This window comes from Mauremys mutica, chromosome 2, assembly GCF_020497125.1.
Source record: "Mauremys mutica isolate MM-2020 ecotype Southern chromosome 2, ASM2049712v1, whole genome shotgun sequence".
NCBI lineage: Eukaryota > Metazoa > Chordata > Testudines > Geoemydidae > Mauremys > Mauremys mutica.
Genome location: NC_059073.1, coordinates 223,543,195 through 223,568,939, shown reverse-complemented (window position 1 = coordinate 223,568,939; position 25,745 = coordinate 223,543,195). Strand labels below are relative to the sequence as shown.

The following is a 25,745-nucleotide window of genomic DNA, read 5'->3' as shown; positions in this document are numbered from 1 at the left end:
TCAAAAATTAACTCTGACATTCCACAGTGGAGAGAGGCACCAGTGGGACTGGTGCTTCTGGCTCACACAAGAAGCCTGCACCACTCAGTACAGATCTCTGTCCCCAGCCTCTCTCCTTTCAATGGGTTTTGGAACTCATGTGCCCCATCTAGCAAGCGCTATCCAGCTGACAATGAAACCCCCCATCACAAGACAATTTTGTAGTTCCCCATTTACCCAATCAGGGTGACATTTCATTCCTCCTGCCCCAATAACAACGAAATTGGGGCTCTCACAGCTGTGAAAATAACCATCCCATGCTGCTTTGCGGTATGCTAAATGGGGTGGGAGTGCCCATGCAAATAACCGAAATACCAATGCAACACTTTAAACTTCGTTCTCCACTCCCCATAATTTACCACCAGATGTCAGGGTGGGGCTCATCCTGACTCTGCTTACATCACTAAAGATGTGAATAATGTGGCCATACCAAATGAGTGTTGATAAAACTACAGTATTGTGTATTCTGTATATACCACATGGGTTATAAAAAAACAATTAAGAGTATTTTAGAGAGTTTTACATTTTACTGGACATACTTTTCATATCCCTTCCCCTGCTAAGTAAGGTGCCTTAGTTACCTTAAGTCCATCTGTGCAGGGGTCACAGAGAGATAAATATAAAACTAATAAAAGCAAAAAACCTCCAAAAATTACTCAAAAAAACCCATCAGTGCTTTAAGGTCTGATATCTCATACTCTTTCAGGGTAAGAAACAACTGCTGAGTCCCATTAAAAATGTAGGTATTTTCCCTTCCCAGTGGAAGAAAGGATTATTCTTTAACTTTGCAGAGATATGAAACCTTGGACACTAAAATTTGACTTTTTTGTATAGTAAAACTAATCCTGGTTGAGGAATGAATCTTCCTGCATCCTGATTGTTTCTATGGACATTTCATTAATAAAATATGGCAGCTATCTGAAAGTGCTTAGAGGGTTGAGACAGTAGAGTTAAGCCTGGAGAGATAGATTGATAAATAGACAGCAGGTGAAACATGTGATAAACTCATTTAGCACCTGACTCAGCCATTTTCCACATGGATATCACCACCACATTGTGTACATTTACATGCTAAAGATGAGAGCTGCGTAATTTTTTTGTTTTGTTTTGCAAAATTACAGTTTGTCAAACAATGCATTTTTCACAGCACCAAAACTATTTGTGAGTTTGGGTAAAATTTGGTAAATAGTTTCAGGAAAGAAATGAAAAATAGAAATGTTAGAAAAATTGAAATATCTTGTTCTAACATTTTAGATATGCAGTGTTTTGAAATTTAGCTTCAAAATGACAGATTTAAATTAACACTTTGTTTTGAAAATGTTTCTAAATGATATTTTGTTTCAAATGGACATTTGAAATGTTTTATATGACCCAAATGACATTTTTTGGTTTTTGTTTTGTTGAGAAAAACCAAAAAATTCAGTTGCAGTTTGAAATTAACAGAATTTTTTCCCAAATTTTTCCATTTGGTTGTTGAACCTAAAAAAAAAAAATCAATTATTCGCTCAGCTCTACTAGGGACCAAATTGTTCCTTAAGGGCATGTCTACACTGGAACTTTACAGCGCTGAAACTTGCAGCACTTGGGAGTGTTTTTTCGCAGCACTGGGAGTACAATTCTGAATGGCCTGATGTGTTATTTGGGAGGCTGGCCTGGCATGACCCCCCTTGTCTCACATGTTCTGACTGACTCTTGCTAAACATGTGATCTGTGTGTATAAGTGAGTATATTAACACATATTCATATATATTACAGCTAAACACTTTTTGCAAGTAATATTTTTCTCTGCAAAAAATAACCTTTTATCAAAAACAGAACTTAGTGCTCAAAACTGTTGCCACCTTTGAAACATTCCATTTTCTGCAAAAAACATATTTTTGGTAAACCAAAATGTTCAGTAATTTTGAACACAAATTCTGATAGTTTCCATGACATTTTATCAATATTTTTTGTCACCAACAATGGAAAATGAGTCAGTGTGAATTCTGGAAACCAAAAACAGTTTAGAAATTGAGGCACCCAAATCCACTGACATGTAAATAAAAAATGGCTTCGCTTTGAAAGGTGCTGAGCATCCACAGCTTCCAGACAGTAGTGGGTGGGTGACTGTGATGTTCAGCACCTAAGAATCAGCATACATTTCTTTGGGTACCTAGTTCTGGGCACTGAAGTCTGAAATATTTTGCCAGAGAGTGTATACATTAATGTATTTTGTGAGCATGTGGGGGAATGTGGGGTGAAATCCTTGCCCCCAGTGCAGTCAGTGGCAATACTCCCATTGACTTCAGTGGGGCCAGAATTTATAACCTTGTTGAAAAAAGCCAAGTTGAACATTGAAAACATGTGCAAAGCATAAAAACAAAATACAAGCTGCCAGTAAAGTAGAGTTTTATAGGCCGTTGTCCAATCTGTGTAATACTTTTTTAATGGTCATATCTGCCTTCATCGTAATCTTGATATGGGGATAAAGGAAGGGGTTGGTTAACATATTTTCAATTATTTAAATGTAAGAAATAAATAACAAGAAGTAAAATAATGTGTCAAGAGCAGCTCTGAGGGTATGGCTACACTTACGGTTTGCAGCACTGGTAGTTTGCAGCGCTGGTCATCCAGCTGTGCAGGGCCAGCGCTGGTGTGTGGCCACACTCACAGCTACCAGCGCTGGTGTGTGGCCACATTTGCAGCATTTGCAACACTGTTGGGAGTGATGCATTATGGGCAGCTATCCCAGCATTCAAGTGGCCGCAACGTGCTTTTCAAAAGAGGGGGGTGGAGTGGGGTCTAGTGTGACAAGGAGCGGGGGGGGAGAGAGAGGGGATTTTTGGAGCCAACACTGTGTGTTTAGCTTCCTGCCTTGAAAAATCAGAACATGTTTCTGACCCCTTAGTCTTAACTCTTAATTGCAAACAGCCTGCAGCCAACACGACTCCCCGCTGTTTCATTCGCTCCCTGCCTGCCTCTCATTTGATTGTTTACAGCCAGGTACAGATGATCACAGCAAACAGGAGCTCTGTTTGTTTTTTAGATAAGCAGCAGCAGCAACGGAGCTCCGCGCGGAGCTCGTTCATAACAAAACAAAGAGAGGCTGCATAACAAAACAAAGAGAGTAATTTATAAAAGCATTCTGGGATACATCCTTATACCCTGGAGGCCAATCACAGCGCTGGTGTGTGGCCACACTTGATGACCAGCAGTGCAGCACTAGCACTGGAATCCTTATTCCCCATGCTGAGTGAGGTGTACGGCCAGCGCTGCAGCCAGGGAGTTGCAGTGCTGGAAGTGCCCTGCAGGTGTGGCCACTTACTAATTGCAGCGCTGGTGAAGGCTTTCCAGCGCTGCAACTCGCCAGTGTAGCCATAGCCTGAGACAGAGTGGATTTGATCGCTGTTGCCTTCGTTAGTCAGAGTCATTGCATTCAGTGAGAATTATTGGAAGGTAATCGAGTAGAAGGGCCACAGCCAAAGTCCTGTATTTCTTTTTCCAAGTCTCTGATGCAGAACTTTCTCAGTTCTCTTGCTGCCACGTGAGTTCAAATCCTGGCTTTGTTAGTCCAAATAAAATATAAATCCAGGGAATAGTTTAGTCCCATTTGCATGTGCTGGGTATTGTACGACAGGTGGAACCCATTTGTTGAATAATTACTGGGAGGCAAACAGTTGGAAGCTTTGCAAGGAAATAGTCTCTCTTCATCACCATGCTAGTACTACAGCCATATTTGTTCCTAATAATCAGCAACATTCCACAACAAAACACTGAAATAACGTGGGACCCTCTTTCTAAATGCCATATGTTCAAACAGTAAGAGATTTGCTGTCCTTTCAGCACAAATTAGAGCAAATCCTTTGAAGATTAGTGCAATTATCCCCCTCTGCCACCGCCTCCTTTTAAATGTGAGCAAGTTTTTCAGCTCTCCCACCAAAGGAGAGGTCTTCCCAGGAGAGATGTAATTCTGAACATGCCTTCCAGGGCATCAGTCCTGCACTCATTGAAATGAGTGGCAAAACTGCCATTGACATCAGGGGAGCGGGATCAAGCCTCAAAAGAGAAAACATCCACTTTGTCCTTAACAAAAGACTTCGCCTGTTCTTCTCCCCTTTTTAAAGCCCTTTATCACTTTCATCTCCCTTAGCTCACAAAGGCTGGATGGGAACACTCTTTGCATATGAACATCTATCTATAGCCCACTCCAAGGGACACTTCACAGTGATTCCCCTCCTCTCCCTCCATCCCCCCACCCCCAGCAGCTAAAGCTGCTCTCTCCCCACAGCTTTCTCTTAGCCCAGCACAAGTGATAGACATGTCCTAGGAACTGAAGTCAGACCTCTTTGGTGCCAGCCTGGAGCAGTAACCACAGTGCCACAAAGCAACCTTTCTGCTTCCAGTGTAGAGCAGTGTAATTTTTATTTTTGACCAGATAAGCATGAAAAGAAATCCAGACAAGGAGGGGCTGGAATAGCCAGTTAAATTACCCCCAGGACTACTGTTTCACTAGTCTATAAAAATTCTCTTTTAACCTTTATTATCAATGAGACTGTTTGAGTAGTTGATTTCTGCCTAATTGAAAAGTTTTGCTGTAGCTTCAATTGGATAAGATACTCTTCTTTCTTTTCTATTCTTAACTGTGAAATAGCATTCTTCTGCACAAGTAACATTTGCCATTTTCACCGTGGTGGTAGTTGCATGTGGTGGCGATTTCCATCTGTACACACATGAAGAAGGATGCCTCTATTTCCACATTTCTACCTGTGTAAACATCCAGCTCTGTCACTGTGTGTGACCTGTACTCAAATCACTGAGGACCAGATCTACAAAGTGATTTAAGTGCCTAAACTCCGGATTTAGGTTCCTAAGGCCCAGTTTCAGGCATTACTGCAATCCACAAAAGCCCCACTGATACTGCCTGACCCTGTTGGCATAGGTGACTCATGACTCCTCATATTGTGGGGTACAATCTAAAGGGGAGGACATATGACTGCCCCACATGTCTCCTCTGCCCAGTGACCCCCTCACCCTGCGCCCAGCCCGGAGCCACCGTGCTCTCCCCACCCCATGTTACCTGCAGAGAGAGAGCTCTGTTGTCCTCTTGCTGTGCCTCCCCGCTGGCACGTTCAGCCACTCTCCCTGGCAGCCAAGCCAGGTTGCTGCTCTGTGCAGCATGGCGGCTGCCTAACAAGAGCCTGGCTGGGTAGGTGGCAGCGGCAAGGCTTTCTCAGGCAGAAGTGGCTCTTCCCGCTCCCTGCCCGGCTGCCAGGGAGAGCGGCTGAATGTGCCGGGGGGAGGTGCAGGGAGAGATGGACAGAACCCCCCTCCTCACAGGTAAAGTGGGGTGGGAAGAGCATGGTGGCCCTGGGCTGGGCGCAGGGCAGGGGAGTCACTGGGAAGGGGAGACATTTGGGGCGGTCATGTGTCCTTCCTTTTAGATTGTGCCCACCCAGTATGGGGAGGCACTGGTTGTCTGTGCTAGTGACACACTCAGGGGAGCGCAGTACCAGTGAGGAAATAGCAACTTGAATATGTCTTTTCAATGTGGCCACTCACACTCCAGCTAGGTTAACCCCTCAGGCCCAGGTTAACTCTGCAGTGAAGGCATATCTGCCTTACATTCAGCGTCTATAAAATGGAGATAATACTTGCTCACCATTCCACAGCACTTTGAGATCTGCAGAGGAAAGGTGCTATTTAAATGTAAAAGATTATTTTAATTTATTTTCAGTTTATTTTCTACTTGATTTAATTACACTTTTAACAATTTTAAAATTTTAACAAATAATTAACAATGAAGAGTGATGAGGATTAATGAGGTAATTATAAAGTACCTTTTCTCCAGAATGAACCACAGTTTTCCCCCAAAATGTATGCCACCTTTCTAATAAAATCCCATTTCCTGTCACTGAAATTCAGACTCTGTTGAGGTAAAACATGGCAATGAAAATTTCATGTTGAAATCATTGAGGTTGCATGGGTATAACTGAGAACTGAATTTGCCCCTCTGTTAAAAGCATAGTAAAAGTCAAGCTTTCCCTTCTGGAGTCTTCTTCTTTTATATCTGTTCTCTATAAGTCAGGAATTTTGATGCACCATGAACTAGACAAGGAAAGGCCCAGATAGTAAAATGTAGCATATATATTTTTTTGTATTTATTTGCTTGCACCATAGAGTGCTTAGCAAATTTGACATTCCCCTGAGTTGATTGTGGGTCTGTCCTACAGGCTGCTAATGGACTGTCTGTGTTTTGCCGACCTCTTTAAGGACACCAATTTCCATGTATCTATCTTTCGCAGAATTTTATGCTTAAGAGATGGTCTCACCAAATATAAAGTTCTCAGTATAAATCTTGACCCACTGACATACATACAATTTTCCTTGCAACTCAAATATAACATTTTTAGTTTTCAAGTTATAAACACTCTTCCTTGGGTATTTTGTAGCTCATGGTGGCAGAGCAAGTGTCTTAAAAACAAAACACCACCGTAATGTTATGGTGCTGCTGTTAAAAACCAAAGATCACAGGCTTGTGAACATACTGTATGCTGAGGAAAAAAATGGTCTCCTGATGCACTGGAATTCTACTAAGCAGTAATTACCTACAGAGTAAAAGTGTATCAATGACAAAATGTAGCAGAGCTGAAACAATTTCTTGTGATAAGATTTTTATGTGTAGAAAATGTTCATGTACAAAGATTGTGTAATAATTTCCACCATATACACAATAAATTCTTGAAAAAGCTTAAATCTGATTTTTGATTCTGACAGATGTGGCGTGTTTATGCAGTGAATTTTACCTACCGTAGTTGCATATCCTCTGAGTACAGCTATGGAAAACCTCTGAGATTGTTAAATGGAAGCTTCACCTGCCCGTCTGTACTGCAAGATCTCTATAGCAACCAAACATAAATCAAGAAAATGGCCCCTTTTGTAAGTTGGTTAATAGGCACAACATGCTTCTTTAGAAAATCCAACTATTCTCTCAATAGACTTTGATTGAAAGTCAGCCTTTTCTACAGACACATTCACATTCACATCTAGTAGCAGCTTGTATGGCTGTCCAAGGTCTAATTTATTACCCTTTAAAGATCAGGCAAAGAAAAAATGGTTCTTGGAACAATGTTTACATTCAGAGGCATAAGCACAGTGCCACAAAAGAACATCCTTTTGTTCTGAAACCAGAATATTAATCTTTAACCTACTACTTATTTCAACTCCTCCCGCTGTTATTTGGTTAGCCACATTCTTTCCTGTAATTGAAATCTTAACGATTTAATACCTTATTTATTACTGGTGGTGGGGAGTACAGATCTCTTTCTATTGTTTTTTCTAAATCTTGATATGTATTGATTCATTTCTCAAGCTCTTTTGCCAATTCTGTTAGCTGACTATTTTCCTATCGAGATTTCTGATGAGGAAGATGGGCATTCTCACTGCTAGCCCTTCTGATGTAAACTTTGGTTAATTAGCAGGAAATTCCAGTAATCTCCTTTCTATACCATCTCCAGGCAGTTTGGTGCAATCAAGAGCTTGAAATTTTTGTGACTGATATATAGATTTCAGACCTCTTAAAATATATAATGGAAAACACTAAAATAAAATGCACTTGTTTTATCAAGTCATCAGGAATGCTATATACTAGAAATGAAATGGAACTAGCCTAGACCTTTTGATGTTAATCCATAACTGAACAGCAAGATGTCCCTTAAAGGAAAAGGAAAATACAGTATATCCCCTTTATTTTTGGTAGAGAACAAAAGTAGAAAGATATAGATATAGCTCTAAAGTAAATAGCAACAGGACTTAACCTTTCTTCTATAAAGTAAGAAGTTAAGTGACTTCAGTTGAGACAGTTCTAATAGAAAAAAACCGATTAAAAGCATTCAGCTTGGATGGCACAATCAAGCAGAAGTGCTGCAAATGAGGGATTCCCGAAACAAAACAAAAAAAAACCTCAATCAACACTGTAAATATATCAGAGCCTGCCTTTTGCCATGGATATGGCACCCTTCCTACAAGTTAAAGGAGAATACTCCACTTCAGAGTGGGGACAAAACATTTCTGTCACTTTCAATCTACAGTATAAGGATTTGAGTAACTCTTTCTGAAAATATAAGCAGAATGGAGTTTGGGAGTGAGGAGAAGAAGCACTTTGCTAAATCCAGCCCAAACTCTTGTCAGCAGGATTCTGGTGCTGATGAGAAGTTTAAAAAAAAAAAATCCCCCCCTCCCCCACAAAAATTCCCCAGTGATTCACTGGAAAATTCAGATAGTTCCACATGTGGATCTGCTAATATATATGTGAGTGTCCAAAACAAGCTATTTGATGCTTACTTTAATTCTTCTTCTCTCTCTAGAGGGATGGAGTGAAAGGAGGGGTGGAAAATGTGTTTAAATGAGCTGTGTCTGTGGCTGAGACACTGGATTGAGGCCCAACACAAATAGAACATGAATTCTTGGGTTTTTTGCCTCCTTGAATGTCTGAAAAGCTATGGGCAGTCTCAGACTGAAGGGGGTGTTTTTCTCCTTGGAAGTAGCCACTCAGTGTAAGGTTAGGCCTTACATGGGAGATGGTACAGCAGGAACTCTGTAGCTACAAAACCAAGAGGTGCCAATTTAATTTTTCCCTGGAGGCAGATTTTATGCATGGGAAAGGGATTATATGTATTTAGTTTGTTGTATAAAATATAATAATGGTGCCCACAGCATTATGTAATTCATTTTAAGACTAATATAAAAATGGACATCTCATCCCTCCAACAAATAACATATAATAAGACGCCTCCATAGCAGACACAGTCATCAAAACTGTCCAACCCTGAGTCCATTGTTTCCCCAAATACCTGGCAAAAAGATGAGCATCTTAGCATGCCCAAAAGGTGTATGTATTTTGGCTATTTCAGACCAAGGGTATGTGGAGTGAATTCCAAAATCAAGGAACCTTAATGGATTACGCTCTGCCAGCCACTCCCTCAATATGAAAGAGAGGAAGCTTCCAGCAACTCTGCTATGTCAGCTGTTGTATAATGGGAGAGATGTGGTCTCCTTGCAATCGGCTCCCGTTCCATTAAGACCAACAGTTTCCAAAAGTGTTCATGACATTTTGGGTGCCAAAATAGGTGTCAGTTTGTACACCCAAAGGTCACCTTTGAAAAATGTTGATCTTAGGCTTTTACAGGTTAAATCACCTTGATTTCCACCAAGAATCCTGTTGACAGCTAGTGCAGAACCCTATGCACTAGGACAGTGTGTTCCTGGCATGAAACTCCACTAAATGTATACACTGGGACGGAGGTTGAGATGGAAATAGGAGACAGACTTGTTGAAAGTCTCTGGGTAAGGATAAATGGGGTAAAAACAATGGCAATGTCATGGTATTGATCTACTACAGACCACCTAACCAGGAAAAATAAGTGAATGAGGCTTTTTTTAAAAAAACAAACAACAACAAAAAATCTACTAACAAAATCCATCCAAAGCATAAGACTTGGTGGTGATGAGGGACTTCAACTACCCAGACATCTGTTGGGAAGATAACATAGCCCGGGCACAGATTATCCAACAAGTTCCGCGAATGTAGCGGAGACAATTTTTTATTTCAGAAGGTGGAGAAATCTACTCGAGGAGAGGATGTTCTAGATTTGATTTTGACAAATAGGAAAGAGCATTGGCCTGCTAAACCCAGGGTTGTGAGTTCAATCCTTGAGGGGGCCACTTAGGGATCTGGGGCAAAAATTGGTCCTGCTAGTGAAGGCAGGGGGCTGGACTCAATGACCTTTCAAGGTCCCTTCCAGTTCCAGGAGATTGGTATATCTCCTATTATTATTATTATAACTGGTTGAGAATTTGAAGATGAGAGAGATTCTAGAGGACTGGAATAGGGCAAATATAGTGCCAACCTATAGTGACAATCAGGGAAATTACAGACCAGTCATCTTACCTTCAGTATCTGGAAAGATAATAGAGCAAATAATTAAGCGATCAGTTTGCAAACACCTAGAAGATAATAAGGTAATAAGCACCAGTCTGCTTGGATATGTTAAGAACAAATAATGTCAAACCAACCTAGTAAGTTTCTTTGACAGGGTAACAAGCCTTGTGGATAGGGGGGAAGCGGTAGATGTGGTATATCTTGACTTTAGTAAGGCTTTTTGTACTGTTTTACCTGACCTTCTCATAAACAAACTAGGGAAATACAACCTAGATGGAGCTACTATAAGGTGAGTGCATAACTGGTTGGAAAACCATTCCCAGAGAGTAGCTATCAGTGGTTAACAGTCAAGCTGGAAGGGCATATCAAGTGGGGTCCTGCAGGGATCAGTCTGGGTCTGGTTTTTACAATATCTTAATCAATTATTTAGATAATGGCATAGAGAATATATGCGGGGAGTGGTTGTAAGTACTTTGAATGATAGGATAAAAATTCAAAATGATCTGGAAAACTGGAGAAACAGTCTGACATAAATCAGATTAAATTCAATAGTGAGAAATGCAAAGTACTCCACTTAGGAAGGAACAATCAGTTGCACACATACAAAATGGGAAATGACTGCCTAGAAAGGAGTACTGCCGAAAGGGATCTGGGGCTCATAGCGGATCACAAGCTAAGTATGAGTCAATGATGTAACACTGTTGCAAAAAAAGCGAACATCATTCTGGGATGTATTAGCAGAAGTGTTGTAAGCAAGACTCAAGAAGTAATTCTTCCGCTCTATTCCATGCTGATTAGGGCTCAGCTGGAGTATTGTATTCATTTCTGGGCAATACATTTTAGGAAAGATGTGGACAAATTGTAGAAATCCAGAGAAGAGCAACAAAAATGATTAAAAGTCTAGAAAACATGACCTAGGAAGGAAGATTGGAAAAAATGGGTTTGTTTAGTCTGAAGAAGAGAAGACATGATAACAGTTTTCAAGTACATAAAAGGTTGTTACAAGGATGAAGGAGGAAAAATTGTTCTCCTTAACCTCTGAGGATAGGACAAGAAGCAATTGGTGGTTTACGTTGGACATTAGGAAAAAATTCCTAACTGTCAGAGTAATTAAGCACTAGAGTAAATTGCCTAGGGAGGTTGTGTAATCTCCATCATTGGAGATTTTTAAGACCAGGTTAGACAAACACCTGTCATGAGTGGTCTGGATAATACCTAGTCCTGCCATGAGTGGAGGGGTTTGGACTAGCTCGGGGTTCTCAGACTTCACTGCACTGTGACCCTCTTCTGACAACAAAAATTACTACACAACCCCAGGAGGGCAGGACTGAAGTCTGAGCCCACCCGAGCCCCTCAGCCCTGGGCAGGAGGGCCAAAGCCAAAGCTCCACTGCCCTGCGTGAGGGTGGGGACCTCTAACCTGAGCCCCACCACCCAGGTCTGAAGTCCGAGGACTTCTGCCCAGGCAGTGGGGCTTGGGCTTGGGCTTTGGCTTCGGTCCCGGACTCCAGCAAGTCTAATGCCAGCCCTGGCGACTCCATTAAAACGGGATCACAACCCACTTTGGGGTCCTGACCCACAGTTTGAGAACCACTGGACTAGATGTCCTCTCAAGTACTTCCAGTACTACGATTCTATGATTCTAAATGGCGAGTAGCACATTCTGCAGTAGCTTCTGTGTTTTGTTTTGCTTCTGTGTTTTGTTGAGGTGACAAAAACATGGATGAACTATGGCAAGGTTTGCACTGAAGCAGTAGGTCATGTTCTTTTCACCAGGCTAGTTAGAAAAAGTGCTCTTGGCCACAGCTACTACGTGGGCAGCTGGGAGTATTCCACAATCTAATACCCAGATTGTTAGCCTGATACAAACTGACACCTTGTCTTCTTAATAGGAGTAATTATATGATTGTCACCAATTCTTTCAATTCCTTTCCTTTCAGCCAACCTTTATCTTCGTATCCACTCGACACCCTAAATTTAGAGGATGATTATATATGAAAAACTGTTTTTTAAACCCATATAGCATTTCTGGTTCCATTGTACCTCTAATGCTTCCAAGTGAAAGTGGTATTTTGTACTTAATTTTTTTCTAATATTCCAGTCTAGTCCCACATGTGGGATTAATTAGACAAGACAAGTGACTACAAGAAACCTCATCTTTTCTGGGAAGCTGTTTTCTGACGTTGTCATCCCATTATTTTCAGTTTTTAGTTGCTTGTTTAAATGACTGATGGACTCAATCGTTTCTAATGTTTGATAGGCAAATACTGCACTCCATTTTGCTTGTGTGTATGTGTGTGCACGCCTATGATAAACATTCATTTTTAATTTACTCTATTTACCTTGAGAGACTGCCAAGAAATGATTCAGATATTCCAGTGCAGCGGGTTTTCTATTGTGATATGGGACAAAGGACTGTTGAGAATATGCTGTTTCTTCAAAGAAAGGGGAATATTATTTATTTGTGCTTATACGAGAGCACTGTTTTTACTATGTAAACACTTGTCGAATTTTGTGCTTCACACGTACCAAATCTTTTCTTCTTTTGGGTGAAAAAGTAAGTTTTGCTGCATAATGACAAAGAATTACTACACACTGTTCTAATGATCTTTACCTCTGCATAGTGTTGTGCAGCAAATAGAGTTTACATCCATCTCCTGCTGCTGGCATTTTGCTTTTAGGTAAAGAATTTCCTAAGGGACTAATTCGTGAAAAAAGCCTTTTGCAGCAGCATTCAATCCCGTGGACACTTAATGTGGCAGTTGCATGGTGTTTGTGTCGATCCTGCCTCAAAAGATAACATTGAACACCTTGATGGTTACCTTCTGCATTTAGGCCAATGAATTCAACATGAAAGACTATCTGTTTATCTAGGTATTATTATGGCCCAATATCACCATATTGTCTGAACTCCTAGACAAGGCAAATACTAGCAAAAGTATATGTTGCACTCTAAAAAAGGTGGGAGTTGGGAGGAATATATAGGCACAGGAACACTTGCTTGGGAAGCTGAATGCAATCTTTTTTGATAAGACTGAAACCATAATTTATCCTGGTTTCTCTTTAAACTTCCCTGGACAGGGTTCTCCTCTCTGTACAGAGCTTTTTTGAGGTGTGGCAGATTTCAGCCATGCTATTAGATAAGCGATAGTCACTGTTCTGTAATCGAAGGTGACTAGAAAAATAGTCTGAGAATTACACCAATCCTTAAAAAGGTAGAAAGTGTGGTGAGTGATAGTATGCCAAGGAGAGAGACTGTTTGTGGGTTGTGTCTAAAGAGACGATATAGAGGTCATACTGGATGAAAGCACTGTCAAGATCCAGCACATCTTGTAAAACAAATCTCTGGAATATAAAGACTGGCTCTCCTCCAGATATGGTAATCTGGAACACAAACCCTTCATCAAATTCATCACATATTCTACAAATTAATGATAAATACATAATATATGTGGTCTGGGATTGAGCTGTTGTAAAGTCTCTCTCTTTTCCCAAGCTCCATCCCAGTAGCTGAAATGAGGTGCAGCACACCTGGTGAGATCCCTGAATGTGAATTTTCAGATTTTCTGACCACAGGGAAGAGGTGGCCCCTCAACTCCAGAATCCTCTTCCTTGACTGGTCTGACAGAGACCAAGTTTTGCTGACCGTTTGGTCATGTTACAGGGCTTTTTCCTGAGGAGGCAGGTTGAGTTTTTCCTAGGATTTAAAGAGGTGTTTGGAGTTGTCTTGAGATGACATAATCATCTTCTTGCTTAATTTATATGGTATTGAGTGCTTAGAGGCTGTGATAAGCATAATTTATAAACTGGACAAATTTAATTTTGGGGCCACACCTGCCAATGTTCTGTACATGGAACCTTCATTGACTGTAATGGAGGTGTGTGAATATGGATTGATGATTGTTTATACTCAAATCAGTTGTGCTTCTTTTGTGTTTTACTCTGCCCCCCTTTTGAGGGGTGGGTGGTTGCTTCTCTGTCCGCCAGGTGATACAAGAGATTTGTTTGGGCATATTGAAGAAGAAGATTTCTGAGTGGCAAGCATATGGACAGTAGATTTTCCAAAAAGGATTAATTCCACCTTCACCTAGTTAAGTTCCACAATACCTTAATTTGAATTGTGCATGAGTTTTTATGAGTTGTCCCCAAGTGTCTATAAAAATGTCATTACAAATTGTTCAGCATAATTAGGAAGAAGCATCCCGAGAAAAATAAAAAAAAGTACTGCTCAGTAATGGCAAAATTGTAAAGCCAGGGCTGTTATATTTTAACATTGCTTTCGTAAGCACGTAAAGTGGTGGCCATTTGTTTTCATTTAAATTGACTAAAGAAAATGACTACACCAAACTTCTTCTTTATGGCAAACACTGGACAGAACCTGTTGTAAAACTGAAGAATGCAGGTAATTGCAAAGCAAAACGATTAAAAAATATTGTATGCAGAATACATGACAGTCATACAGTGAGAAAATGAGACTGAATTGCAGTTCACCTGGGCTTTGTTTTTTGCCATATGCCAAAATTCTTTAAAGCTACCATACAGTACTGCAATTTTGTTCTGAGATGGACTAAAATATGAAGTCATATTTAGTAAATTTTCGTTGCAGTATTCTGCTCAATAACAATTACAATTCAATGAGAGTGTGATATCTGACAAACAAGACAAGACTCAATTTTGATTTGTTTTCCTCAGCTAGACTAAGAGTAACTAAAATAAAAATCTATGACTAAATTAACACTGAAGTGAAGACTTATGTGCTCGTTTTATTCTGCGTGAGAGCTCTAGGATTCCCATAGGTTATTCAGTCATCCAGATATCGGCTTATCCATAACACAAATTTTCGAATCTCTTTTATACTGTACTGGATATTAATTCATTGTTATTATATCTTTCAGTAGTTCAGTTGTTCAGGTTTCTCTCTTCTTAATAGCATGTTACTGTAGCCACAGGTCAAAGCAAACCTTTTATCTATAAAAGAGATGTCCTAGTTTGTCATATGTATCTGAAGATGACATTTTTTTCCAGAGGTTAGGTTAATAGCATCGTTCTATTAGCTCTCTCCACCCCTTTAAAAGAGAAAATGAGTCTGAGAGGAGACCACTTTTCCCAGACGTATTTACAATATCTAGCTTAATGTTAGCTTATGTGATGTGTATATATATTTTAGAAGGTTTTTGATTGCAAACACACTATAGTATTTGCTTGTTAGTGAAAGCTGTAGTTGAGGTTGCAGTACAGTTTCAAGGATAAGCCTGTTTTCACATGCTCATATCTTTCCAGAGTCTTCTGATCTTGTACTGACCTTGTTTCTCTGGCCAAAAGTAATTTTTTAGAAAAAAGGTTGAGCAGAAAATCCCTTCAGCCATATTTAGTTCTATACGTATGTCAGATATGTTTTTCCTTGTACTTAAAAATTGCCACATTCTTTTCACACTGATGACTTGGAACGTGCACTTTTAAACTGGATATGTGGCATGCAGATAGTCTGCAGTGAGGACCATCTGTTTGCAGCAAAACAGACTGAACATGAATAAAGTTATGAACAACTGAAACCTGGATACTGTGGGAGAATTACCTAAGTGTCAGTGCTCCCACTTGCAGAGTTCTGTGCATGCATGTATTCCTTTTATGTGCTGTCAGCAGTACAAGTTGTTAGCAGTTGACATATTTATCCATTTTAAATACTGAGGCACTGATTATGAAAAGGGAGAACTGTGTTGGCCCTAAGAGCCAATGGGGTCCTGTGCAAGCTGAGTCTGCCTGTGGGGTTTACATATTAAGGTCTCAAAGTAGTTTAAACATGCTTGCCTCCTGTAGTTCTGGATCATGTGACTCTCCCCCGCTCCAAGAACTCAGGGCACCCTCTTTGTGCACACAGCTCTCTTCCCTCATCCTTCCTCTAAAACTGTCTCCATGTCACCTCCCTGTCCTCTGGATCTCTCCAGGGTTTGTGCTGGGAGGGGGCAAAGACTCAGTGGGCTAGGGAAAGGAATAGGTAAGCTGGGCAGGAGTGGAGGTGGCACATATTATCTTTCCTCTGACCCCACAAGCTGAGTCAGAAAAGATACCACAGCCTATTAGGGAACCTCTGTGCTGTAGCCAGTTGTTATCCTTGGTCCCAGAGCTGCTTGGCTGAGGGAACTGGAGTGGCAGCTGCTGGCAGCCAGAGCTGGTGTGGGAATAATGTGCCATATTTATTCAGTCAAAGTCTTAACTTTTGCATTTCCTGACTTTTAAAAACTTTAGCTCTACAATCCTAGCATTGCATTACTGAAACTTTTTGCATATGGGGTACGCGAGTATGTGCAGAGAGAGACACTGTGTGAGATAAATGGATGGAAGAATTTAATTGCCGTTTGTGTCTTTAAAAATAAAAAAGGTACAGATAATTCATGTCACTACACATTAATTAGAGAAGTGCATACAGGGAGAGAGACTCACTGCTCTGCATGTTAAATGATACTAAAGCAGATGTTTCACTAAGGGAGCCCATAGAAAAGGACTAAAAACTGATTAGTTAAAGAGAGAGAACAGTAAGTTCAATATAAATTGGTACCAAAAATCGTAATTTGTATCAAATGTTTATTTTGCTTGATTGACTTACTTTCATGCCTGCATGCTTATTGGTTGAAGTATGAATTCTCTATAAGGAGTTGGGAAAGGGAATTAGCCTCTGTTGTATTCCTAATCATAATGGCTCCACTCCGTTGGTAGGATCCCCACTGCACATCTGGCAGCCAAGCTGGACTGCTGGTTTTCATTAGCACTCCAAACTAAGTTGTTAAAAAGAGTGCATAATATCCTACGTCAGATTGAAGCAGACTTTAATCTAAACAAGGAAAACACTTCAGGCTGACTGAAACTGCACTTTTGTGAGATTATCATTCGAGAAGAGTGCAGTGGAAAGGAGAAAACAAAAGATAATCTGCTAACAAAAGTTCTGAGAGCCAATACAAGAGTTTTGAACACTCTATTCATTTTCCACTGTTTTTGTAGTGCCTGGTCTGCCCTGGGTGTGAAGCGGATTTGTTGACTCTGCAGCATGGGAAAGAACCGACAACAGATTTACTATAGAGATGGTTTAGCCATCCCCTTAAAGAGTTATGAAAAGAGTTTAAATGTTTAGATTGGCCCCTCTGCTGTATAATAAATTGTTTTCTGAAACAATTGAGAACAAAGGAGAAAAAGTCATAATTACATATCAGGAAATGCAAAGCCCATTTTTGTGTACAAAATGGAGAGGGCATTTAGTTTCATTGACTTGGTCTCTGTGGAAAGCAGTCAGCCCCACAGGAAGGCCTTGCATTCCTGTCCTTTCGGTGAACCTGCCTGAAAGGAATACAGGAGTTATTGGGTAATCAAGGCTTGTCAGCACCTTGGTTATGCAGCGTGGTTCAATCCGATAATGTGAATGGAACCTGTAATAGCACTGATGAAAAGCACACCAGTTTGAAAAGGTTCTTGAATGATTTTTTTGTTCATTTTCTGTTTACATGTAATGTGTTATTGATGTCATTACCTTATAATACAGCTGCTTGTTTCATAGAAAAACTGGGAATTATTCATTATTTTTAAAAAAAAGAGCAAGAGAGAGAAAGAAAGAAAGAAACCCTGTTACGTGAAGAAAATTGCATTCGAATGCTGCAACTGAAACATATTGATTTTTCTGGCACAGACTTTTTAGATTAAAAATGCCAATACTAAATCCTTTCATGACCTATAGTTCATATGAAGTTCACGTGTCATTTACTATTATTCTGGAAAAAGCAGCATCTTTAATGAAAACATAGTTTGAAGGAATGTCCTGCATTTCTGTCATTTGCATGCAACTGTAATAATGCTTGACTAAGAGCAGAACATGCTGATCTTGTGGTGGCTTATATATACATATTTTAAATTGCAGCACATTTATCTTTTTTAATTGCTTGTTTGTCTTTATTTTATTCTCATCTTGAGCTTTAGATCTGCCTTTTTTAAACTTCATTCATTCACTTCTATGTGCATTACAATACACGGTCAAAGAAACTCATTCCCTCTCTTCCTCCCTCCCTCTCCCACCCCACTAAGCATGAGGATCTTGCTTCAGGTTTTATGGTGTTCAAGGGATCAATGAGTCAAAATGTTATTTTGATCTGCAGTACAGCAAACATTTCTAGTTCCAGTTCCCACAGCTGCTCCTGACTTCACCAGATGTTTTCACCCATTTTTACCGGAGACTTTAAAGGTGCTGATGTTGTGCTAGCAGATTCTTGATTGGCAGGTTGGGAAATTTAAGGCCAAATTCAGTCCTGGCTTAAGTGCATTAAAGTCAATAGACTATTTCCGGCTTCTAATATGGCAAAATTTCTCTTTTAAACAGGGCCTTTCACATTGAGACAAATTAAGAAAGAGAGAATAGGAAAATGGTATATATCATTGAATTCAATGGAATTGCATCAGGGATGAATTTGTCCCAGTATCATTTTATTTGTAACGTTTTGTATTTGCTTGTCATTATGCCAAATATTTGCATTTCATTTTGAGTGCTCCCTGACAGACTGGCTGTTTCTTTTTTGCTTATCCTGGAGAGAAGTCATGTAATCCTGTATGTTCCTGAAATGAACATATCACATCACGAATATTTAGCATGATGACTCCAATAAGAGAAGATGGGGCTTTTGTTTTAAAAATGGTAAGAGAAATGTATATGATAAGTACTTCTTCCTCTAACTATTTACTTTTCACAAGTTTGTCAGATAGCTTTATAAGCCTTCCCCACTAGGGAAGTTTTTACATACAATGGATAAAATTTTGCTCCATTACAGCAGAGTAAAGAGTTATTCTGGAGTCCAGTGGTGCAACTGAGCACAGAATCTAGCCCACTTTCTCACCTTTGCCCATAGCCTCAAACAATTATGAAAAGTCACTCCATATACTTTAATATGGAATGAAATGCTGGTTCAAGACACCGGCACAGGGAGATTCAGGTGTCTGGATACATATTTCTAAAAAGTCAGTGCACATTTTTTAAATTTCACTGCACATTTTTTTAGGCTCTGCTTCACCCAATCCAAAACCAGCATTTGTTTTCCTCTTAGCCCTGGTCTACACACAGCCCCGGGGTCGAACTAGGGTACGCGAATTCAGCTACGTGAATAACGTAGCTGAATTTGAACTACCCTAGTTCGAATGACTTACCCGTGCAGACGCCGCGGAAGCGAACTCCGCGGCTCCAAGGTCGACTCCGCCAACTCCTCCTGCCGCGGTGGAGTACCGGAGTCGACCGCGGTGCTTCCGGAGTTCGAACTATCGTGTCTAGATCAGACGCGATAGTTCGAACTCCGAGAAGTTGAACTCGCCGCGTCGACCCGCGCGGTAAGTATAAACGTACCCTTAGGAACCTGAGATTCCCCTTAGGAACCTGAGATACTTTTGTATCAGTCTAGACAGATCTTTAGCATTGTCTGTTCATTTTGGAGAAGTTGCCTTAGCATTTAAATCCAATGCTACTGGGGTACTGTGTGAAAGTAACAGCATTCTAGCTTTACTAAAAGGTTCACTCAATAGATAAGACAGTTAGACAACTCAGGTTCCATGTCTTCAAATATGGCTTGTCAGTCGCAATGTTTTAAAATTATATATTATTTCACACGCAAGTAATTATAGAGGCACCCTAGCAACTCCTGTTGCAATTGCATTGAGATTTGCACTTAAATCATTCTTAAGGAATTTGAAAAATTCCTCTGTTTCTCACTTACGAATGTTTGCATAAACTAGGAGTATCAGGCTTTCACAATGTGGCATGGGCCATAATAAACATTATCATATAGACCAAATACCTTCCCATTTACAATGTCGTGGAAGTTCTTTTCTTCCATTTCCAGTTGTTCAACATCCTTACAAGCTATTGCTGTAGATGCTACATGGAAAAGTTACATTAGGAAAGTATCTTTGTATTTTTAGCTGTCTAATAAATACACTAAGCACTTTGGCCCAAATTTATAAAGGTATTTAGGTATTGCTCTGCTCAGTGTTATAATGCCTGCCTGACTTAGGAGCCCAAGAGCTTGTCTATATGGTAGCTACTGTGCATCAAGCCAGGGTGTGAATCTACAGCACACCCGCTGGCTGGGCAGTAATGTCCATGTGGACACGGCAACAGCACAGTGCACTGTAGCAGTGTCCCCATGGGACACCCACCACTGTGTGGCCAATGGGAGCTGTGGAGCCGATGCTTGGGGTGGGGACAATGCACGGAGCCCCCTGTGCCTAGGAGACAGAGAGACATGCTGGCCGCTTCTGGGAGCCACATGGAGCCAGGGCAGGTAGGGAGCCTGCTTTAGCTCTGCTGCGTCGCTGACCGGACTTTTAATGGCCCAATCAGTGGTGCTGACCGGAGCCGCCAGGCTCCCTTTTCGACCGGGCGTTCCAGTCAAAAAACGGACGCCTGGCAACCCTACCTAAACAGCTTTAAAATCTGGGCCTTTGTCTTGTTTTGAGCTAAGTGAGATGTTCTGCCTACTTTTGCTACCTTTACTTTCATCTCCCTCTCCCCCTCCCGTCTGTTTTGTTTCTCTCGGAGAAGAAGGAGGAGGGCTAGCATCACATGATCACATCTCTGTGAACACATCTGATATATAGAATGCATGCAGGGGTGGTATATAAAGTTTTTATTGGCATGAGTTTAGGAGGCCAAATTGACCAAAGAATTATACAGGTCAACCAGAGTGGTAATAAAACCTAAATATATATATGGACCATTGTGTATTTCAGTGCCATATTTTTACTGAAAAAAAGTATTTCAGAAATGTTTGATAGTGTAAAAAAATATTGGGACTATTTTTCATATCCCTCCACCAGTAAAACCAGGTTGTTTTATGTAACTGCCTAGGCTTTGGAGAGAGGGAAATATTGTAAGTAATAAATTTTAGACACTTAAAAAAAGATCTAAAATAGTTTTTCTATAAATCATAATATCATGATTTTAAGATCCAATGTCTTATGCTAGAGAAAAGGGCTATATGCCAGTGGAAAAGGGAATTTTGGTTTCTTCAGCTGAATAAAGCAAGCATTTCTAATTGTGGTTGCTCATGACATGTGGCCATAAATCTATCCCTGGGATAAGACTGAATCTGACCAGTCATGGCTCTTGGGCCATAGTAATTCTGAGGGGAAATTCCACATATGAAGAAAATGAAGCAAATATATTTTGCAGATTATTTTTAAAATACTGGATGCTCATAGGGTTGAATTGCTAGAAATCGTTAGGACAAAGATGGATTAATGAACAGAGTGCAAATGAGATGGTCAAAGGTGCACAGTAGTTGAAATTTATCACATGATTCTACAGTTCATCACACAAGGCCAAATCCTGCAGTCCTACCTCAGGCAAAATTTCCATTGGCTTCATTGATCATCATCATCATCACACAACTTGCTCTTACATTTTATACGTATGTAATACGTGTTTGTGTGTCCATTTAAGAATGATATGAAAGAATGCAAAGTAAATGCTCAAGGCAAAAGCCGGGTCCATATTACTGGGAGAATATCTAATTTTCTCCAAACAGTTCAAGCTCTTGTTACAGTACGTGGTCAGACTCCCATAGTTTAAGACCACCTTGGGGATTTGAATTCCTTCATAATATATACAGAATCTCAATGTTTGTTTATCAGAAACATTTCTTATTTGTTCAACAATAACTGTTGTGCAAAATATTTCCTTTTTGTTCCAAAACACACACCGCTCTGTGAGTTGTTTTCATCTTGGTGGCACCATGACAGCTACATTCAAGGAAAAAAGCGAATAAAGGGCAGAGACTCCAAAATGAAAATAGATAGGTCATTTGGGGGATTTCTAGTTTGCAGAGAGCTGGAAAAGGTTACAGCTGATATAAGGCTTATTATACAAAGCATATGCCTTGGCTTTTGTTGGGGTGATGTTACAAAGGATACAACAATAACATTTGAAAAGCAGCTCCTCTCTGCTTGATTTGGATTCCCTGGCTTGAATGAACACATGAATGTGCTTGTTTTTAAGAAAAAGCCCAGTTTTCTTCTGTGTGTTTTAGTGTAATTTGTAATTGAGATCTGGACATTTTCTCTTGCTTATATTAGTTCTCCAGAAAGGTGCCTGGCTGACAGTACTGGAGCCTGAAGTCTGATTATCCACAGACCAGGCAGCAGCCATGTCCTTTATTCTACACTGCCCTGCCAATGTGCTTCAGCTTTGACCTGGAGGGATCACCTCTAGGAACTAAGTGAGTAATTCAGTCTCCATGTCCAGTCAGATCGTGGCTCTCTAAGGAAAAGAGGTATGAGCAGTGAGGAAGTAACGAAGACTATGTAAAGACAGCATTTAATAATTTAAAAATAGGTGGAAAAATTGAACGTCTAGTAGAATGATACTGGCCTCCTTTGAAAAGTATTTTGAAATCTATAGATGTAAAGGCCTCTATAAGAGCTAAGTGTTGTTATTATTGTTGTTGTACAAATCATCTGATTTAAATAATATTATGTCCTGGATTTTAAGGAAATCAGTTAATGAACTGAATTTGGTGGCAGTTATTTTGGAAACATCATGGAAAACTAGTGGATACCAGAGGAGTTATAGTAGTAAATGGGGTACCTTCAGTTAGAGCCTTGCAACTAAACGGATGGGATCCAACTACTAGTATTTGGGGTCAGGTCAGGTGGTAAAACTATTGGACCCCTATCAGGCTTGGATCAGGTCACCTCTCCTCCTGCTCGTGAGGTCGGTACAGGAACGGCTATGCGTCCTGCTCCCGCCATCTTCCATGTAGCTCAAGGGAAGGAAGACAGGCAAGTGCAGGGACTGAAGCCACCACTGCACCAACACCAACAGGAGGAGGAGAGCCAACTCCAGGGGCAGGAGGTGGCTTGGCTCAAGTCTGGGGGAAGGGTCTAGGTCAGGTTGGAAAATGACTTCATCCCTCTCGGGGTTGGGTCCAGATCGGGCCAAAAATTAGGCCTGAGCAGACCTCTAGCTGCTGCATCTCTAAAAAAGGAAGAGAGTGCTTCTGGTGATAGCATTCTCATTTCAGTCCCAAGTAAATAATGGAACGTGTAGTGTGAGGAAAACATCTAGAGGATAGTGGAACTTGAGAAATAAGTAGCATGGTATTTTTTTAAAGAATAAATAAAGTTTGCAAGGGTGAGGCCATAGCATGCATCACATTTTCCTACAGAGATTGCCATGCAGACCATCTCTTCTCCCAACCATGTTGGCTCAACATATCACCTGCTGTCCCATTTATGATTGTGTGACCCACCTGTATTCCTATTCACGTTCACATAATTTCTCTGTGGTAAGCACAGCAATTGTCCATCTGGAAAAGTAACATTAGGAAAGTATTGAACATGTACATAATTTTCTTTTACTTGGATTTAGCACAGGAAATGAGAGAAAACCAGCCCTGTATCACGAGCCAGCTCTGCAGACCACCAGTAGTTCAAAGAGTACAGTCTGAGAAACTGCTGTATACAGTTTGCAAAATTCTTGGGGCTCTTTCAGGATAAGTGGTGCTATAAAAGAGCCTGATCCAAAGCCCACTAAAGTCAATGAAAAGACTTCTTTTTTTTTTTGAATGTCTGGAAAGCAGTAATTTTGAAAGAGGCTAAAAAGTATTCACAAACAACAGATTAAATATGAGATTGCATAATGGTGTGGTGGTTAAAAAATGCTAATACCCTTTTGTGCTCCATACAGAGGCTTTATATCATGGAACATGGAGGCCAGTGGCCCTTTCTCTGCAGTGCTGGTCAGACCAAACCTTAAATACTGTACACTGTTTGAGGCACCCGAGTACCAGAATGATGGTGACAAATTGGAGGGAGTTTAGAGCAGATGAACAAAAATGATAAAAGTGATTAATGATGAACATTAAATATTTTGGCCAAACAACAGCTAAAGAGAGAGAGAGAATTATTTAAGAGCATACGCAGAATATAAACACTAGGAAGGAAGAGTAATTATTTAGTATGATCCAGAAAGGGTATTCAAAACATTAATTAAGCCTTACAACACCCCTTTATATAAGAATTTTTGAGCCTTGTGAACAAGGTATATAGAGAAGGTTCTGCTTTTCCTTTGTTGCTTGTTTATTTCAGGTCTGTTATCATCCTCCCTAAATTTTATTTAAAGTTCACAGCAGTCTGTGCAGCTAGTGCAGTTTTAGGTTAAGCATATTTTATCCATAATTGCTATATTTGGTTCTCAAGTTATTATTGCAGTTCCTTGGGGTACATTTAAATCCACCTTATTGTAATAGATTATGGAATATAGTAGCTAATGTGTCTAATGTAAAATAAATGACTATAATGATTTATGATGCGGCACTTCAGTTTTATTGAACATAAGGATCATTGTACTAAAATGGATGGTATATTGCTGGTTTAGCATAAAATACTGAATAACATATTCAAGGAAATGAATGGATTGGCCAGTTCATAATATTCTGCCCCTTCAGTTGAGAGGTCTTTAATAAGCAAGAGTGTCATTACACTTGAAAATGTATGTGCAGGTAATCCATTATCTAGAACAATGACAGTGATCGGATGAAGCTCTTATTAAAGAAGGGCCTTCTTTAGAAGAAAACGCATAGCACTTTGATCTCTGTGAAAGGATGTTTTGTGCTACACAGGCTATAGCAGTATTTAAAAGACTTGAATGTGAAAATATCTACAGGTTTGAAGATAATCTGTTGGGGATAGATTGTGGTTTTAAAGGTGGAAAGGAATTTTTATAAGATTATGATTTGCATAAGATCATACTGAAGTGCATCCCTACTAGGCTTTATTACCATAAGTGACATATACCCTTGATGTAAATTTCTCAGCCCCTCATTTGGAACTCATTTGAAGCCCAGTATAAATTATATCTTAATGTGCACCTTGCTGCTGTTAACATCCAGACGTGACTCCCTGAGATTGTAGAAAATAATTCAGTAAAGGTCCAATTCTTCCTGTTAATAGGCAACATATAAGTGTGTGTGTGTATAATTATGTATATCTGTATACAATGTGTATATATACACAAGTATGTGCATATATATAAATGATATAAAATGTGTACATATAAATTTATTACTTTAAATATGAAGAAGTTGATTCCTTTGGTTTCTATAAGTTCATTTACATTCCTCTCAACCTGGTGAGGGGGCGGAGGGGGTCAGGTTGAAAATGTATTGACAGATAGAGGGCTAAGTTTTTTATCTCATGTTACAGCTCGCCCAGGTTGCTGCTACCTCAAGTTAAGGGTATTTGTTATTTTCATCTCACCTTCTTATCAGCATTGAATTTGTGACCACAAAACATATTGTGAGACAGTAGGTCATTGTGTGCCCCCCTGCACAGTTAAAGCCTGCATGTGGAACCAAAGGACACATCCCATTCCGGGGGGGGACAAACAAACTTCTCTTTTGAAAATGGAGTGTTGTATTGGGAAAGTACAAAGCTCTTATTTCGTGGTGTTGGCTGCGCTGTGGATTGTAGAGAGCTTTACTTACACCACCACATCCTGAATCTTTGCAATTGCAAGTATTTAACCTCAATCTGAGCCACTCTCCATCTCCTTCAAAAGAGAGACACTTTAATATATTGTTATAAGAATCTTCAAAATTCTCTCTGTTTCAATGTGCAAATGAGATCTTTATTCCATGCTATTTTTTCTTTAATGTGAAATAGTTTGAGGAAGTTTGCATGTACACTTTAACGTTAAGATTCCACAGCTAGACTAACAACATAGAGGGACAGATCTGTTCCACATGGGCCATGATATGTAGCACTGTGTG

At 40.1% G+C, this 25,745-nt stretch overlaps 1 protein-coding gene across 6 annotated transcripts in view; it reads left to right on the top strand.

The window, feature by feature from the left end:
- The window catches only part of RARB (retinoic acid receptor beta), a 499,718-nt gene that overhangs the window by 279,361 nt on the left and 194,612 nt on the right, over nt 1–25,745 (top strand). The gene's annotated exons all lie outside the window — the stretch shown is intronic.